The sequence below is a fragment of the Chelonoidis abingdonii genome, chromosome 2 (assembly GCF_003597395.2).
Source record: "Chelonoidis abingdonii isolate Lonesome George chromosome 2, CheloAbing_2.0, whole genome shotgun sequence".
In the NCBI taxonomy this organism is placed as follows: Eukaryota; Metazoa; Chordata; order Testudines; family Testudinidae; genus Chelonoidis; species Chelonoidis abingdonii.
In genome coordinates, this window is record NC_133770.1 from 183,700,555 (window position 1) to 183,720,355 (window position 19,801).

A 19,801-nucleotide genomic window follows, 5' to 3' on the forward strand; every position below is an offset into this window, starting at 1 on the left:
ACACTCAGATGCTCAACTCCCAATGGGGTCTAAACCCAAATAAATCCGTTTTACCCAGTATAAAGCTTATACAGGGTAAACTCATAAATTGTTCACCCTCTATAACACAGATAGAGAGATATGCACAGCTGTTTGCCCCCATTGGCCCGATATTAATACATAATCTGGGTTAATTAATAAGTAAAAAGTGATTTTATTAAATACAGAAAATAGGATTTAAGTGGTTCCAAGTAGTAACAGACAGAACAAAGTGAATTATGAATTACCAAGTAAAATAAAATAAAAAATGCAAATCTAAACCTAATACAGTAATAAAACTGAATGTCACCCTCAGAGATGTTTCAATAAGTTTCTTTCACAGACTGGATGGCTACCTAGTCTGGGCACAATCCTTTCCCCTGGTACAGCCCTTGTCCAAGCTCAGGTGGTAGCTAGGGGATTTCTCATGATGGCTGCCCCCTCTTTGTTCCGTTCCACCCACTTATATATATTTTGCATAACGTGGGAATCCTTTGTCCCTCTCTGGGTTCCCACCCCAGCCTTCTCAATGGAAAAGCACCAGGTTAAAGATGGATTCCAGTTCAGGTGACATGATCACATGTCACTGCAAGACTTCATTACCCACTTGCCAGCACACAGGCATATAGGAAGACTTACAAATAAAACAGAGCCATCTGCAGTCAATTGTCCTGGTTAATGGGAGCCATCAAGATTCCAAACCACCATTAATGGCCCACACTTTGTATTATTACAATAGGCTCTTAGAGCTATATTTCTAGTTTCTGATACAAGAGTGGTACAATTCTACAAATAGAATGACCACACTCTGTAGATTATAAGCTTTGTAATGATACCTTACAAGAGACCTTTTTCATGAAGCATATTCTAGTTACTTTATATTCACACTCATTAGCATATTTTTATAAAATCATATAAAGTGCAATGTCACAACATTTAAATACAGTTCTTCCAAAGGTGTAAGCAGAGCAGCTAGGTCCTTACTGTTCAATAAACTAGCTACAAACCTAGCTATGAAGTGTGACGGTTTATTGTTTGTTTAGGCCTTTCAACACTGGCAGGATAAATGGTGTTAGAAGAATTCTAGTACCATAGTTCGGCACAGTTTGCTGGCAAGGCGTTCATAAGACTTCCCAAACTAGTGTTGACAGGGCCTTTGTGCAAACTGTATAACTCAGCTCTTTTTAATTATAGCTTTTGGTTAGAATGACAGAGATGTTCCAGACTGTGATTCAAACCTTAAAATGCCCAGATTTTATAAGAAGAAAAGTCTTGCAGTTCAGAATGTGCCCCTCCATAAACTTTTTGGCCTGCGTCCTGAACCGTACTGCATTGTGTTACAAATGCTGCATTATTTATATTGAGCTTTCAGCTAATAGCAGCAGGTTATAAAAAATCTTTGTTTGGTACATAGGTGATATGCTAACTTTTGTCCATTTAAGGTAAATTATAATACTGGAGAAATAAGTAAAACAAAAGAAATCTGGGTGCATCTAGAAAACAACAAAACAGTGTATACATGAGCAAAATCCCACAAGTTAACATTTGTCCACACAAACAGACAAACCAAATAAACTGAGTTTTCTTTAATCTGGTTAGTAAACTGCAAAAAGACTGTAACGGATAATAGGGTAAAGGTACTAAAAAGGAATGCTGTTGTTAAACAAAGAAGGAGATCTGAGAATGATGGTTTGTGTTAGGAGAGCAGGGTGTGTGTGTAAGGTTGTGATCTCTGCTTTGATGTTTCCTGGAACTTTGCATAAGTAGCATATAAAAAGTGTTGAGTATGGATTTCCTCACTCATGAGTAACCTATTACTGTGAGATTCAAATCACTAAAGGCCAAATTCTGGTCTCAGTTACATAGGCAAAACCCTCACTGAATTGTCACTCCAAGTAATGCCTACAGTACATCTTGACCAAACAGAATAATACAAAACATTGGAGCGTAAGGCACAAACCACAGTCATGAATTTAGGTTGTTTGTTTTGTCTCCATGGGACATCATACAATTTGTAGTCATTAATCATTTTTGCTAAATGGTAAAGGGGAGAAAGCTTTCTACTACTTGCATAACTAAAGAAAGACACACACCCTTTAGGTTAGCCTCCAGAACTGTTTCCATGACAAACTCCATGAATAGTATACATACAACAGAGCTTTTTTTTATAAATGTAGTTCCTGTGCGTGGAATATCTCATTTCTCACTGATGGCCAATTTGCAGATGCATGGATATCTTAATAGGATGTCCCAATCTCGCATTCAGACACACAAATGTCACTTCAGGTGGGCATTTACATTCCTATGTGTTAATCTTAGTATCCAAAAGCAGTGTTTAGATGTCCTATTAAACCACCATGTCTGAAAACAAAAAGTCCAGTACCATGAGATATTAGAATTAATAACAGAACTCCATCTACTGGTGTTCATAGAGTAGATATAAAAAGTTCCAGAAATGAGAAGTATGGGTGCTGTGTAATTTAACATGTTCACATAAGGGCCAATAGACTTCCTTGGATGCTGTGGGTACTCAGCACTTTTGAAAATGTATGTTTTCAATGCCCTTTAGAGGTCACTGTCATTACAGTATTTCTTAGTTCAGAAAATGCCTAATGGACTACACCACCCAGAGTCTTCATCAGGAAACTGGGTGCTATATGCACTTTGGAGAATGAAAACGGATCATAGTGGGTTGTAAGCAATAGAGTCTGCCAAGCTAGTCATTACAAAGAATTTATTAACTGGGTCTGTCACTCTGTTTTGTTCAAAAATTTGTCTGTACGCTGAGCTTGATTTGTATTAATTTGTTCATTATTTGTAATTGTTCATGAACAGATTTTATGAACATATTTGGGTTTGAGTTATAAACACTGGTACATGCCTGAACATTCCTAGTGCCTCCTAACATGGAAGCAGTTCTCCACGGTACTTGAATGAGCCCAACCATAATATCTACCTAATCCACAGCACTATTATTATTTGCCTTGGAGCAGTCCTGCATGTGCATCTTCTGATACATGGTACAACCACAAATTAAAGCTCATGACAGTGAATCAGCATTTCTGGTGCAATAATCATCCTCCCTGTAAAGTCCTGTTCTCTGGATTACTTTCAGGTGCCAGGCAGACAGACAGACAGGGTTATATGCCGTTACGAGGTGCTCTTAATTCCACAGAGAAACAAAACCTTGCATAACAAACTCTCAAGGAGAACCACATTCAGAATCTCTTATCATGAGCGATCATTTTCAACAGAGTGGTGCTGTGCAGGTGAGTCTGACAACTCCCTCTAGCTGCAGATAATCAAATTAGTAATTAGTCTGTAAGCATAATTTAATTATTAACAGCAGTAATAAAAGGTTACAGTCAATGGCTCTTCAAGCTAAAGAAGCCCTTGGCTGTTTAAATACACTCTGTAACCTACACCTTTAATTTTTTTCGATCAGTCATTTGATCCAAAACCTATGTTAATACAGTAATCCACAACAAGACAGAAGGTGGGTTAATAGATGTGTCTTATTTGTTATTGTTGCTACAAGCTAGAAAATAACTCATCGTTGCCAAAAATAAATAAGATCAAAGTGAAACTTTCAATGATTTTTGTTTCACTGGCTTCTTTTTCTCATTTTGTCAGGGATACATCTGTTATCAGAGGTCCTCCTACACAATTGCTTCTTGGGGAAGAGGTATATTCAAGCATTGAATGAGAGAAATATGATAATTAAAACTTCCCAAAGAGGGACTAGAAATAGGATCTAATCTCTGGAGAAAAATTCTCTGCTTCCATCCACTGTGGATCTCACTTGCAAATTTTGCAACTGTTTCTCATACAACTACTCCATGTGTGAGACCAGTGCAGAATATGCAGCAGAAATCATTCTAAAGATAAGATTTCTGCAATGATGATTGCAGAAGAGAATTTTGCTGAGGGATCCGCCTTTTCTTCTATAGCATGCACTGTGGTAACATGAATGAATCACAGTTTAAAGGACAGATTCCCTTCCCAGCTACCTTTATATAATAGTGGTAAACACTGTAAAACAAATTTTTTCATTCATATTCATTTGACTCCTCAAATGAGTTGCAATGACTGTGTTTACAGAACTTTTTGACACTGAGTCCTGAGGCAAGAATGTTCACCAGAATAGTGAAACCTAAGTGAATATTGCAGAATAGTCATGGGAAGCAAATTTTGATTAGGTAAGAGGAAATAATTGTCTCCCAGATGCTGGTCTTTGGGCACTAGTACAATATAAATAATATAGAAATAATGTAAGTGAAATTATAATTAATAATAGCAGTATAGTCTAGTAGATAGAGTACTGGACCAGAATTCAGGAGTCCTGGATTCCATTCCCAGTGAGTGAGACTCAAGAGATCGGCGTTCTCTTTCTGGCTCTGCCATTGATCTGTTGGGTGACCTTGGGCAAGTCACTTCACCTCTCTGTGGCTCAGTTTCTCCATTTGTGAAATGGGGACAGTGATAGTGACCTTTGAAAAGCCCCTTAAGATCTAATGATGAAAAGCACTAGATAAGAGTTTGACATTATTTATTTATTTATTTATTAATTATTAAACACAAGTATTTGCTGTGGAAATGTGAGCCTAGCAGTTAGGCTAATCCAATCAAAAACATAATCATACTGTGTCCTGCATGTCTAATCAAAATCTTTTGATTATTGAACATCAAATACTCAACAGAGTGCTTGTAAACAAGCTACGGACCAAGAGCTATTCACAGAAATTATTCAGCAAATTTCAAAAAGCAAGTAAATCCTAAAAAATTGCAATCTGTTCAAACATTCCTGAGTAGAAAGAGGTGAAATTAATCAAATTCACAATTAATTAATAAGTATATGCAAACCCCTCATTATAGAATTAACACTGTGCATTTGTACAGCATCTTTCATCCAACGGTCTTAGAAACCATTACAAATATTAATTAATAATGAACTTAACCTGTGAAGTTGGAGGTAATGCTATTTCCACTTTATGGAGGGGGATATCTAGGCATAACTAAGAGACTTGTGGGCAAGCAGTTTCAGAGCTAGGAACCTAACTCAATTAGACTAGTATTCTGCTAATGAATTTTTTCAATTCATAGAGATTACACATGCTGACTTATAACACATCAGTCTGCATGGTTTAACATGGAGTACTGCATGCCTGGATCTTCATATTAAAGCTGACAGTGATTGCAATCAACTTGGTTTTATAGAAATTTGGTACAGCTCTTGGACATCAGTCAAGTTGCTCATTCAGCCATTTGCTCAGCAAAGCAGGAGCATCTCATTCTACATAGACACCCAGGGAATGTGTACACAGCAACGAAAAACCCACTGCTGTTCCATGCTGGCTGACTCAGGCTTGCCAGGCTTGGGCTTGTTTCATTGCTGTGTAGACTTCCAGGCTCAGGCTGGAGCCCAAGCACTGGGAGCCCTCCACCCTGCAGGATCCCAGATCCCGGGCTTCAGCCTAAGCCCAGAAGTTTACACAGCAATGAAACAGCCCTGCAGCCCTGTGAGGCTGAGTCTGCTGGCACGGGCCAGGTGCGAGTTTTTCTTTGTTGTGTAGATATACCCCAAGAGAACTGCCCCTGAAAGAATCCAATACAGATGTAATAGGGCTTAGTCATGTATCTGTTCCTATCCCCATTATGTGTGACCGCACGCGCGCGCCCACACACACACACACATGCTCCTATTGTTATCAAATCCACGATTCACTCATGCAGGTGTTGGGTACAGTAGCATTTGGAGTTTGTGTCTCTTTTTCAGACAGGCTTTAGGAAAACCTTTTGATCACCCTTCTTTGATTCCTTTTTGGTTAGTCATGTTTTATTTCAGAGCAAAATTATTTCACTCAAACATTTTACAATAATGCACCATGCGGTCCATTTCAAAGTTGTTTTTGAATCCTCCCACCCTTTGTAAACCCTCCTTTTACGCCTAAAAAAAGTGATTCCAGTGTTAACAAGCAGTTGGGTGGTAACTGCTGTCTGTCTCTTTATTTTTGTCATTTTCCTGTTCTGATATGCTTTATTTCAACTGTCTATTAATTGAAGATGGAGGTTTTCTGACAATCACTACTGACAGGCCCTGGCAGTTGCACCAGGGCCCTACCTACTGCTGAGGTATGATGCAAAATAAAGTGTAACTTGATTCTATTGTTGAAGGCTCCTGTGAAAATTGGCACTAACACTGTCCTGCAAGCATCAGGAAAAGATGAATAATAAGAGGAGGAAAGTCACATAGTCTTTTACAATTAAGACATGCTATTCTCAGAAAAAAATACAGAGGACAGATTTTTAAGAGACCTGAAGAGAGAAGGCACTTATATTGTATGGCAGGCACGGTTTCTTTGTTCTGAATCAGAACGAAACCTGCATATTTCAAAATTCTCTGCAAGGGAACATTCCAAACATCTTCATTCTGGGTCAATTGAAACATTTCATTTTGATCTTCACTTTCTTTTTGTGATGCTGGCAGACCAGGTGCCAGCTCATGCCAAGGCCTCCAGGCATCACTGAATGCTGACAAATGCGTAGCTGGAAACCAGTCTGACTCACTTGTGAATTAGTATCGTTAAAATAAATATTAGGATTAGAAGAATGTGTTTAGTATTTAGATTTTATGGAATGCTTGTAGGATGCTGAATGTATTCATCTTACTTAAAATAGTTCTATCCCACGCTATAACGTAATATATTTGTTCTGAATCTCTGTTCCGTGGTGGCCCATTTGGATTCAATAGTCCTTCCTGACAGGCAGGAGAACACTTTCTGTAGGAAACCAGCATTTTGCATTTAGATAATTTTTTTTTCCTATTTGGTGAGGTACAAAGATTTTGTTGATTGCTCCCCATCCCCAGGTTACATGCAGAAGTACTCATTCCATCAGCTTGATCTGTAGGGAGATGGGGATAAAAATCCCAGACCAGAAGGAATTAAGGTCTTTTTATGCTGTTTGGGCTGTAAGGGGCAAAGATTCCTAAACATAAGCAAGAGATATCCCAGACTAACATGGGTTAACCTTAATGGGCATATAGAGCTGGCATATTTAGCAGCTCTATCATTATCTGAAACCTAAGACTGCAACTTGTTTGTGTGCATATGTTTATCTGTTTTAATCTTGTAATTAACTCTATTTCTTTTTTCTAGTTAATAAATCCTTAGTCAGTTTGCTATAGGATTGCATTGTCTTTGGTGTGAAATCTAAGGTGTAAATTGACCTGGGGTAAGTGACTGGTCCTTTGGGACTGGGAACAATCTAAATATTTTGTACTCTTTGGTGTAAAGTGACCACCTGTCATAGACTCAAGCTAGCCAAGTAGATCGGACTGCCAAAGAGTAATGTCTATGACTCCATGTTAAAGCTGTGTAGTGCCTGAGGAGTTTACATTAGTTACTTGGTTGGTGAAATCTGAGTATAGAATTCACAACCAGTTTTGGGTTTGTGCCCTGGTTCTTAAGTATGCTCTGAGGTTGGTATTCGCAGTCATGAGTCACTCCAGACAATGTCAAATAAAAAGTAGTTTAAAAAAAGATTTATTTCAAAAAACGTCAAAACGAGACATTTTAACATTGTCAGAACATTTTTCGGTTTCTCTCTGAAACAAAATTAACAAAATTAAGACTATTCCATGAGACAAGATGGGTGAGGTAATATCTTTACTGAACCAACTTCTGTTGGGGAGAGAGACAAGTTTTCCAGCTTAGGCAGAGCTCTTCTTCAGGTCCCATGAAGGTCCCGATTCCATGAAGCATTTAGATTTTGATGGAAAATGATTCTGTAAAAGTTGATCTGACCAGCTGTAGTCAACAGCCCTTTGGTGACTTGTTCATCCTGGTCACAGCACAGGGAGACCCATTTGGTGACAGTATGTACACAAGGCATGTTTTATTTAATCCAGAAGCTAGAGAACCAGACAACTACAGGGCTGTAGTCCGATAACCTGAGTAAAGAATCTCCTTAATATTCATTCCAAATGAGATCTGTCTCTTCTCTCCCATGAGAGAGATTACACTATGTATTGAATCTTGTTAAAGATATCGAGAAGGTATCCATTATTGCCAACCCCAAACATTTAAAAATCTTCAGGTTTAAAAACAAATAAGGCCTTTTCAGTGCTTTTTCTTTGCCTTCTGGTTTCTGAGTCTTTAGGGAAACACTCAGGTCATGTTTTCAAGCTTTTCTCTGTAATCACGAGGGCTAGGAACTTAATTTTTGTTTTAAATTGAAAGTTGACATTATCATGGAACACCATGTCTCCAGGACCTGAGACTTTAAGATCACTAAATATTGCAAGACTTGGTAAAAACACCAGATATCTGCTGGAAGCTTGAGGTGTCTCCAAATGTGGATGTCCCCTCAAAATCTACCTACTACTGACTTGTGGGTAGTCTTAATTTCTTTCCCATTGTGCACTGGAGAGAGGGAAAGAGAAGGAAGGGAAGCTAGGAAACATTACAGTTTCATATAGCATCTTAACACACGAGTGGAACCATTTTCCCCCATCTGAGTTTGACGTTGCGTCATAGAAAATCTAGCAGCTACATTCATGTATGGCAATTGTGGCAAATTGCTGGCGCTATTATGATGGGTCTCATGCTTTCTCTTCTTTGGGGGGGGTTCAGGGCGCCATTTCTTGCCCTGAATTGGGATATTAATTGCCCCACTAGTGTCCTTGAGGAAGGGAGTAGAGAGGGAGGGACCTGGGCCCGCCCTCTACTCCAGATCCCAGCCCAGGGGCCCTGAGGATAGTGATGAACCACTTGAACTGGCAGTTCCTTCCCCTGGGCTACTTCCCTCTCCTGCCCTTCAGCTTGTGGGACACTTCCTACCCTCCCTCTGCACAAGCCAGGTGCCCCTTACCTAGGAACTTGGACTTCTTAGCCCACCGCAGCACTCCTCCAAACTTTCCTCTGCTTCTCTTCAAACCATTCTGTGCTCCAACTCCTTCAAACTGTTCTCTGCTCCAATATCAATCCTTTTTACTCCAACTCCCACACTGTCTGATTGAAGCAGGGGTTTTTATCATGTGACTGACTGCAGGTGCTCTAATTGGCTTCAGGTGCTCTAGTTAATGTATAGCAAACTTTCTTCCCCTTACAGGGAATAAGGCTCCCTTCTAACACTCTTCTGCTGCCCTCTGGCCATGCTGTATCACACAATATATTCATGAGGGGAAGAAAATAAATAATTGTACACTTCTAATTTATGGGCTTGATTCTCCCCCTTCTTTCCCCAAAGTAAATCTGTTGAAGTCAGTGTTCTTGCACTAGTGTCAGGCTCTGTATCTTCATTCTTCTGTTAATTCATACCCAAGATTATGTCACCAACTGATTCTGATATAGTTTGAATTTTCCTCAGAAAACTAGGGTTTCCCTCAGACATCTCTGTTCTCTGGTGCACCATTGGCTTCAGCGGAATTGCACTGGTATAAATGAAAAGATAATTCAGTCCACAGTGCGACTGCCAAAAATGAGGACAGTAAGAAAACAATGCACTTCTACTTTTGAACTGTTACATTTACAGTTAAATTGCAGTTGCCAATATAAGCCATTACTGTTAGTTGTTCCTAAATTAAGCATAACAATTCACTGCAAGCAACAACTTGGCATATGAGGCTTGGCAAGTGATTAGTCAATAATATGACTTAATCTGTTTCGGTTATTTAAATATTGCCAACAGCTGAGAGAGTGCCTGTTGATAAGTAATGTGCCTATGAAAGGCTGTAAAACAATGCTGGGTGCATATTACGAAGTATTTTCTGTGAATATTGATTTGAATTTTTAACCGATTTCTCTGGCTAAGTTTGCTGTCCTGAATTTCCATGTGTTGAATTTTGCTAGTAAGAAAGTTAACAGGATGTACATTTTAAAATTGCTTTCGCAATTTACTGTCCCCCAACCAAAGAGCAGTAACAATGCCATGTGAATTGTGACCGATCGGAGCTAATCAGTAAACACAGATAGTCTGTACCTTGGTGGTAGACCCAGGTCATTTTTTCTAGACCATCTCATACAAAGTGTTTTGAGTCTCTTTTCAGTAGGTAGGCAAAGTGTAAAGTGGGTCCAATAATACTTACCCACTTCTGTGCTGCAAAAACATGACATAAGTGCAAAGCATTATAATTAGTCCCATATTTCAGAAGGTATAATTAATTTGTCTTTTCCTCTTCACACAACAAACAATATGAGGAAACTATATGCACACAGTGGGGTCCAAGTAATTGGGCTTACTGAATATGCACAAACATGCAAGACATACTTAGATACATGCTGCTGCTTTGACTGGTTTCTGACACCTTCTACAATGTAGACCACAGTAAGCACCACTAGAGGGCTCACAAATGACTTATAGGGATGTTAGCCTATTTCTATTACTGCAATAACTATGACATACATAGACTGATTCTCATTTATGCTAAAGCCACTCTACATGGTGCTAATAGTGTAAAGGAGCCTCAGAGTGGGTGTAAACCTAATTTACTCCCACTTAAAAGTGCTTTTTCAGTGCCAGAGTGATGTAAATGAAATTCAGGTGCACAATTTCAGCAAGCTGGCTGGGAAGCATTTTGGCTTTGGAATCTTACCACTTGAGGATCATTCCTTTCCACTCCTCCCTCCCCTCCCCCAGCCAAATGCATGGAGCTCCCATTCTGTCACTGCACTGTTGTCACTTAGGAAACTGACTTTCCTTTTTAACCAAGTGTTTTGGTTTTTGGAATAATATAAATCGCCATGCCCAATCAGGTCATATGCCTTCCACAGAAGAGTGAAGGGTCTTCTGGTCCACCCTGTGCTGCACTGGGGAAAGAGGGAGAGAATATGCTCCTATCAGTTTTTAAAATAGATTTGTTGCTATTAAATGTTATTACATTTTTTTATAAATGGCCTGTTACGTTGTCTGTGCTGTGAATAGTGTGAATAGTTTATTTTGCATCAGGTAGTTTTAAGCTTGTAGATGCATTCCCTAGCATTGCCCAGAGATGCTGAGTGCGTATTTAAATATATAAACTATAACTGCCAGCATTCTTTGCCCCAAAGGATTTTTACTCCTTGTTTTCACTGGAGGCGTGAACACCTTGTTGGGAAAAAAAGGCCTTGAGGGGCCAAACCTCCTCTTTTGTCCCACTCCCTATAGATCTGCTCAGTTCCATAGACCTACCATGGGGAAGCAGAGACCACAAGTCCCACCACCCAAATGTGCACTTTGAGGAAGCTGAGTTGCTTCCCGCGATCATCCCTGCTTACCTGCCCAGAACTAGCAGTGCAAATGCACTCAAGCCAGTATCAAACATGATACCATATGGGATGCAGATAGCTGTATGCCGCATTCTACTACGGTTCCACCACTTTTCCCTCATGCTTCGCTGATACCTTCAGTGCCTGTCCATGAAAATTTGGCTTTGTGATTCTAGTCGTAATAGGAACTGTAAGACAAACAGAGCAAAGTTGATATACCTGGGTGCTAATCGGGGAGCTCACTGGCCCTTTATGGCTGTGGTGACAGCCCATCAGAAAGCTTCATTTCATTCCAGGGATCCAAACATTGTGTAGTGAGGAAAAAGCAGTGGGCCAGGAAAAGATTCTAAAGATAATAATAATAAAGAAGACGTTCTATAGTGAAATATCAACAGTTATTCAATAGTTTCTGCTGTCTTGATAATCTCCAGGTGTTCTGCAGTAGCATGATCTGCACCTGCCTTTGTTATTTCAGTAACAGAGTCTCCTCCACCAAGCCCTCTCTTGTGTTGTAAATCTCCCCTGAAAAGAATCAGAGTAGATAATATTTGAGATGTTGTCAAGGAATTGGAAACCTCTTTCCATCTTTGCCTGTTTGGACAGATACACTACCATGAAGGTTTCTTGGCAACCCTTCTCTTAAGGAGTTTGGCTCATGTTTCATTTTTCAGGATGGTAAAAAGTTTGTAATTGTCAGCTATGCATCATCCTTCATCTACTAAGAAATCTATTCCATGATTTATCTGCTTTAGGACTTAGCTTGTGCTGTACATACTGGATCTGTCTGTGGGCTAGCAATTCAGAGTGAGCTCAGGCCTGTGTGTGCCCAGAAACTCCATAAAGAATTGCCTGTTATGCTTACTATACTTCAGCCCTTCATCAGAAGGGATGGTATGTTCTCTTCAAGATTCGAATGAATGTAAATACAATTGGACAGTAGACACTGGGTCTTTGACTTTCAGGCATTGACCTTTTCACTAATATTGACTAGTAATAGCTTTATGATAGATTGCTGATTACTAAAGTGGCCTTCTATATATCTAATTGGTGACAGTGATCCATTTTTCAGATTCAGAAGGATATTTGCCCTCTGAAGGCTCTAATATTTAGGAAACAGGCTCCTTTATACAAATATCCTCTGATTCTGATATTACCCTCCTCTGCATATCAGGCCCTAAGACTCATTCCCATTTCCACAGGACCCTGTCTATTCCACAAAGACCCACACCCCTGCTTTCAACAGAGCTCTCTGTTCTCTTTGCCTAACTATCTCCAGCTCTAACCCATGTGCATCTATCAGGACCTAAGCATTTAAAGCATGTTAATGTGTTCCTGTTTCAAACCACATCACACACACATCTTCTAGCCTTTGGTAATATGCCGTATGCTCTTTTTGGAAAGAAGCTGTCATTTCAAATAACTGCTATTATTGTTCCTAGTGTCTAGATGCTACTGTGATGGGCACCTCAGATATTACTGAAATAGATAGATAGTAACTACTGTTTACTACTCAAATTTTTGTTTTATTTATTTATTTGTTTGTTTGTTTGTTTATTTATTTATTTATTTGGCAGATAACAGCACTTTAGATATCTGTCTACAAGAACTGTTAGTTCTGCTATTTGCCAATGTGATGTTGTTCATTTGATTCATGGTCTCGCACTTTAAGAATTGCCTTGTTGCTTTTTCACAGCTTGAGCCTACTGAGTGGTAGTTAGAGATTTATCAAAGTAAAATTGCACCCAGATACCATGATGGTGGACACCTTACACATGTAACAATTTAGATACCCGTGTGTTTTAAATTATCTACTTAATTTGCTTCCCTTTTTAGAAACCAGACTTGTCTATTGCTTTTTCTGTTCTGGGCCTTCAGTGCAATAGGATCTGTTATGTTTGCAGCATACAGGGAAGTTAGATAAAAGCATGAAATACTCTTGCTGGTAGGTTGTAAATAACAACTTTATTTCTCAGAATTCAGAACAATAAAATACAAGAATCCAAAAATGGAGAGAGACAAATCAGGCTGCTCCCTAAAAAAGAGGGAGGCACAAATCAACCCCTTCCTTACTCTAGGTTGGTTTTCTGCAGAACTGACTTTGATCACACACTTCCCTACAGAGCCCCCTAGCCTGTAAACAGGACCAAGAAAACCCCTTAGGATTTTAAAATTACAGCTTGTAATTTTTACACTATTTTCACTACACCATAGTATCCATCTGAAATCAGTATAAGATATAGCCTTAGCTCTAAAAAACTCAAATTAATCTTTTGTTTCTCTTTTCTCTCAGAATGTAGGTGACTGCAGTCCAGATTTCCAAGACATAGTTCTTAGCAAATATTCAAATAAACTTAAAAAAACCACAATCAGAACAACATTAATTCATGCAGAAACAGTTGGGGATATGCCGTTAATTAGCTAACCAAAGACATTTGACAAATCTACCACTAACTGTTGCATCAGGGACTATAATTATATCCTGATTTTCAGACTTGCTGAGCATCACACCTGCACCTCACACTGACCTTATAAAGTATGAACTAAAGGGACAATTTGAAGAAGTGGAAATGAACTGTGAATTATAGCTCTCAGTGTCCCAGTAAGAATAAGTGTCCCTCTAATGTTTACACTGGGAATTTGACAGGGCCGCCCAGAGGACTCAGGGGTCTGGGGTCTTTGGCGGCGAGGGTCCCCCACTTTGGCGGTAATTCGGCGGCGGGGGTCCTTCCACTCTGATACCTGCTGCCGAAGTGCCCCGAAGACCCGTGGCAGGGGTCCCCCACAGCCGAATTACCGCCGAAGCAGGACCCACCGCCGAAGTGCAGCCGGGTCTTCGGCAGTAATTTGGCAGCGGGGGACCCCTGCCGCAGGTCTTCGGGGCACTTCGGCAATGGGTCCCAAAGTGGAAGGACCCCCCCGCCGCCAAAGTACCACTGAAGACATGGCACTTCTGTGGTGGGTCCCACTTTGGTGGTAATTCGGTGGCAGGGGGTCCTTCCGCCCCGGGGGCCCAGGCCCCGCTAGAGTTTTCCGGGGCCCCTGGAGCGAGTGCAGGACCCCACTCCAGGGCCCCCGAAAAACTCTCGTGGGGCCCTCTGCGGGGCCGGCGGCAAATTGCCCCACTTGCCCCCCCTCTGGGCAGCCCTGGAATTTGAAGGGTTTATTCACTCTCTACACTTCCTGTCTAGGCCCTGACTCAGAAAGCACTTAAGCAGACAAGCAACCACATCCCTCTTCAGCTAAGAATCTGCTTAGGTCCGACCAGGGCAGCCTGGGGGCGGGGGGAAGTGGGGCAATTTGCCCCAGGCCCCGAGCCCTGCAGGGGCCCCCATGACAGTTTTTCGGGGCCCCTGGAGCAGGGTCCTTCACTTGCTCCATGGGCTCTGGAAAACTCTCACAGGGCCCAGACCCCCAGAGCTTCTTCCGCTCTGGGTTTTTGTCGGTGGGGGGGTCCTTCCGCCCCAGGGTGGAAGGGCCCACCACTGCCAAATTACCGCCGAAGGCCCTGCATTTCAGCGGCGGGTCCCGCTTCGGCGGTAATTCGGCGGTGAGGGGTCTTCGGGAAACTTTGGCAGCAGGTCCTGGAGCAGAAGGACCCCTTGCCACCGAATTACCTGCCGAAGACCCTAGGTCTCCTGAATCCTCTGGGCAGCCCTGGGTCCCACAAGTGCTTCACTGAATCAAGGCCTTTGTGTTGCAGTGAAACAGAGGCACATTTTATGTTGTACTTCGACTGTATACCCACCTCACAAAGAGCTCTTTTGTTCATCTCTCGTACAGGGTTCAGACTTGTGCTCTAATTTTATCCTCTGGATCCTTCTTATTAATGGATTTTCAAGCCTAATGCCTAAAGTTAGGCCTCAAAATACCTGTGTAGGAGTATAATTAAAAAAGGCCCAATTTTCATAGCTCCCGAGCATCTCCAGCCCCCTGATTGGTGTAATATATTACCCTGCAGATGCATTATATGGGTTTTGCACTTTCCCCAAAGCATCCAGATGCCAGCTTGCACAACCATTGCCTGTTTCTTGATACAGCCTTCCCAATGGGTTGCGATCCAGTCTAATGAGATTTGTTATTGGAGGGCTAAAGTCTTGTTTTGTTTTTTGCCAGCTCTCCTGAATTGTGCACTCTCTCTCCCTTCTATCAAATACTGCTGAAGTTCATGTATTTATAACCATGACTAACAACCCTCATGCACATTCTTGCTGTGATTTATCATGCAGTTGTTTTGCATTCCTGAAATGTAAAATAAATACAAAGTAAAGCAAGATACAAGTTATTTATTTTTTAAAAAACAAAGAGGGAAGGGGAATGATTTCTTCAAGCAGACAATTCCATCCCTAAATATCTCCACGTATGTAAATAAATCAGGCTGTTCACTCAGTACTGATAAGATTTAAAATAAAGAAATCAGCCCTGATGTGTGTCTCCTGAGATCTGGAAACTATTTTAAAGCAGAATAGATACTAATTATGCTTTGTAATCAGGATATCATTCACTTTTTCAACAGTTCACAGCCCAACCTGAAAGCATAGGCAGCAATAGGGCAGCTCAGAACACAAGTTTTCCTTCCTGATTGATCTTTAGACTCAAAATGGCCTCTTTTGGAGCCTCATTGAGCTGCCATTGACATTAATGGGAGTTGGATCAAGTCCTTAATGCTTAGTATCAATGGTCAATCTCCACTGAAAAGGAGCAATTGTCTCAAGTTGCAGTGGGGAATGTCTAAATTGGCTATTAGGGAAAAACTATTTCACTAGCAGGATGGTGAAGCACTGGAATGGGGTTACCTAGGGAGGTGGTGGAATCTCCATCCTTAGAGGTTTTTAAGGCCCGGCTTGACAAAGCCCTGGCTGGGATGATTTAGTTGGGGTTGGTCCTGCTTTGAGCAGGGGGTTGGATTAGATGACCTCCTGAGGTCTCTTCCAACCTAAACTTCTATGATTCTGTTCGCCAATCTCTTAATAATGCATACACTAGGATGGACACTGCAAGCAAGGTATTGTATTAAAGAAACAAGAGTTCAAATTCAGCTATCAAAAAGTCTGAGGAGGCAACTGAAACATCAGGATAATCAAAGATTACCAATGGTCCAGGAAGGTGACTTTTTCCAAATTTTTCCTTGACTAAACCTGCTGAGTGCAACTGTGTCAGTAACACAAAGCGAGAGAGAAGGCATCTAAAGTAGGCAGGTTCCAAGCCTCTTAAAATTTTATTATAAAAAAACATTCCACCCAGAAAACCACAGGCAGACAGTGCAAACTACAAAGCTCTGGTGTCACATACTCCTGATAAGAAAATCCATTTAACCAGTGGCTATCAACTTCTTGGCTAACTTCAGTTTCCAAGGTGATTTAAGTTGCGGCCTGATGTAGGGGCCCCACACAATAGAATGATATCAAAGTTAAAAGGTATGGATTGTAGTAGCATGATGTGTATCCAGAAGAAATGGTTACAGCTTACTGGCCAGACATAGATGAAAGAAAACCATCTTGGCATTTTTCAGAGTAGCAACTATGTTAGTCTGTATCCACAAAAAGGACAGGAGTACTTGTGGCACCTTAGAGACTAACAAATCTATTTGAGCATTAGCTTTCATGGGCTACAGCCCACTTCATCGGATGCATGCAGTGAAAAATACAGCAGCTTGGGAGCTAACAATATCCATATTATGAACCCTAATAGCAAATTACAAGCAAACACCCTTAACTAATGGGGCAAATATAACCAAATTCATATTTTCTTGTTGCATCCCTCTGTCCTATCAGTACTGCTTCTATCTTATCTGCAATAATCATCAGTCAACCAGCCCTCATCTATTCTATTAGACCAAACTCTAGGCAAGACATTCAACAGCACTGGCTGAGTCAGGTGAGACAAATATAGACCTTAGCGCTATTTCCATAATGAAGACACTATAGAACCAGATTCTCAAAGGTTTTTAGGGATCCTAAATTTAGGTGGCTAAGTACCCAGGCCTTCTCATTTACGTCACAAACATATCCCTATATACACATTGCATAAGAGAACAGACAAAGTCCCATGTGATTCCACCCTTGGGGCAAAAGGTCAGTTGTCTGCAGCCATCCTCTGGGATGTCTTTGAGTGTAAAGAATATTTACAAAAGGGCATCTTTAACAGGGTGGTCTGTGTCTTTAAGGGCCTGAGACCTGGGATCAGCCAGCCCTGTTCTCTTATCAGATGCAGCTGAGAAAGGGACCAGAGTTCCCTCTAAAGAACCGTGGAGAGAAAGAGAGAGAGGGAGACACTGACTGAGAATGCCTGCAGTGAGAAGCTAGCGGAAGGCACTGGCTCCTGCAGTAGTCCCTGTTGAAGGGAGATGCCAGCTGGAAAGCCCTAGGCATTGTGACTGGGCAGAAAGTCCCCTCTGGAAATTTTGTTTTTCATTTGTTTTTTTTTGGTTGTTTGGACAATAAAAATGAAGCCTGGAGGCAAGGACTAAAGACCAATCTGAATGTGACTGATAATTCTTCTGGCTGGTGAGGAAGTGGCCAGTTGACAGCATCTCAATCGACTCTGTCTACTAGCATTGACAGGTAAGATAATGCTCATCATCAGCTATATTAGGTACACACTATGAAGTTCTGCTGGCATAGCTATGCTGGCTAGGAGTATGAAAATATCATGCCTCTTAGCCCACATTGCCATGCTGCCAAAGCTCCTGGCGCAGATGCAGCTATGCTGACAGAAGAGTGTGTCTGTTGGCTTAGCTAATGTTGTTCTGGAAGGTGGTTTAGCTGTGCTGGCAAAACTCCTTCTGTTGGCTTACTCTGCATCTCCACTAGGGGCATAGTTAGACCTGCAAGCACTCGGTAGTGTAGACAAGCCCTTACCTACTGCACATGTGCAGATAGTATCCTTGTGATAAATTGCACAGCCTTGATGATAAAGGTTTTACCATCAATGTTTGACTACCTTCTCTGCTGTCTACCTACTAATCCATCCCCTCTAGAAATTATTCTACCATTCCAATCCCTTCAGCAGCTCCAGATAACCACTGTTGCCAAGATTGCCCAGGCACTAAGGCTCGTAGATATCTTTTTTCTCACCTTAATTTTTCTCGCCCACACATCATTGACAACGTGATAGAAGGAGGGATTTGGATGTGGCAAGGTTGTTGGGTTTGGCAGGGCATGTTCAAGGTGCAGTGTGGAAGAAGGCCCAGAGATGCCTGTGAGATAAAGGGGGTGTCACAGCTGGTTTCTCGGTAAGAGCAGCGGAAAATATGAAAGGATAGCAAGTTAGAGATGTAGACAAGCTACACAGTGTAGAGCCTCAGAAGAAAGAACAGACAGGCAATTAGGGGTTGAACTAATGATTTGACTGATCCTTTCACCTTTCTGAAGATCTATGCCAGAAGCAGCCACAGTCTTAGGCTTTAGCTATTAATAATTAAATATCAAATAAAGGGTAGAAACAAATCCAGATTCCCCTCTAGTTTTAATAAATTAATAATAAATAATTGAATCTGAACTGTAGCCCCAGTTCTGAAAAGTGTCAAACTTTTTAGGAACTCCAATCCCAGGTCCATTTTTGGCAACTGGGATTACTACAGTAGGCCAAGCCAAAACTCTGGATCTGAACCCCAAACTTTGAGGTCTGGAGGGGAAAGGGTGAAATTCAAACCTGAATTTTGTTGCATGTGCCCATCTCAAAGCCTAGCATTCAAATCTTGTGGTAAAATTTTGATCCTATTTATGCCGGTAACATTGATGGGACTGCACAGGTATAATGTACTAGAATGGCTTCCAAAAGGTATTTCTTCAAGTTCCTCCACCACATTGGAGGGGGAGCTCAGGAAAGTCCCTGCATTTGATGGAATTCCCTCTTTCTCTTAGCACTGCTCAAGTATCTTTCCCAGAGAGGACTTATCTCTGTGACTCAAATACTTCGAGTCTCTTAGTAGTATCTTTCAAAAATACCCCTGGGACAAAATATCCCTGAACCACATATAGGACCAGCTCTACTGTTTTTGCCGCCCCAAGCAGCGCACCGAATTGCCACTGTGGATGGCGGGGGCAGTCCGTGTGCCCTTAGGGGAGCACGCGCGTTTCCGTGGCGGCGGCAATTCGGCGGCAGCGGCTGTCTTCAGCCGGAAGACAGAAACTGCACCGCTGGCAGCTGAGCATAGAAGCTGCCGCCGAATTGCCACCGCCGCGGAAACGCGCGTGCTGCTCTAACAGCACACAGACTGTCCCCGCCGTCCGCGGCGGCAATTCGGCGCGCTGCTGGGGGGCAAAACAACAGGGACTACCGCCCCTTGCAGATTGCCTCCCCAAGCACGTGCTTGGAATGCTAGCGCCTGGAGCCAGCCCTGACCACAAACATTGCCTTGACACACATCCAATTCAAATGCCATAGGTTAAACATTGTGCTATATTATGAGTATAGTCCTATGCAGTTCAGTAACAAAGTCTAAACACTTCCAGAGAGTAGCAAACAATATCAGTTTATTTACCTTAGTTATGGTTATGAGAAAGGAGTTTTCTTTAAATAGGAAACCAAATAGATTC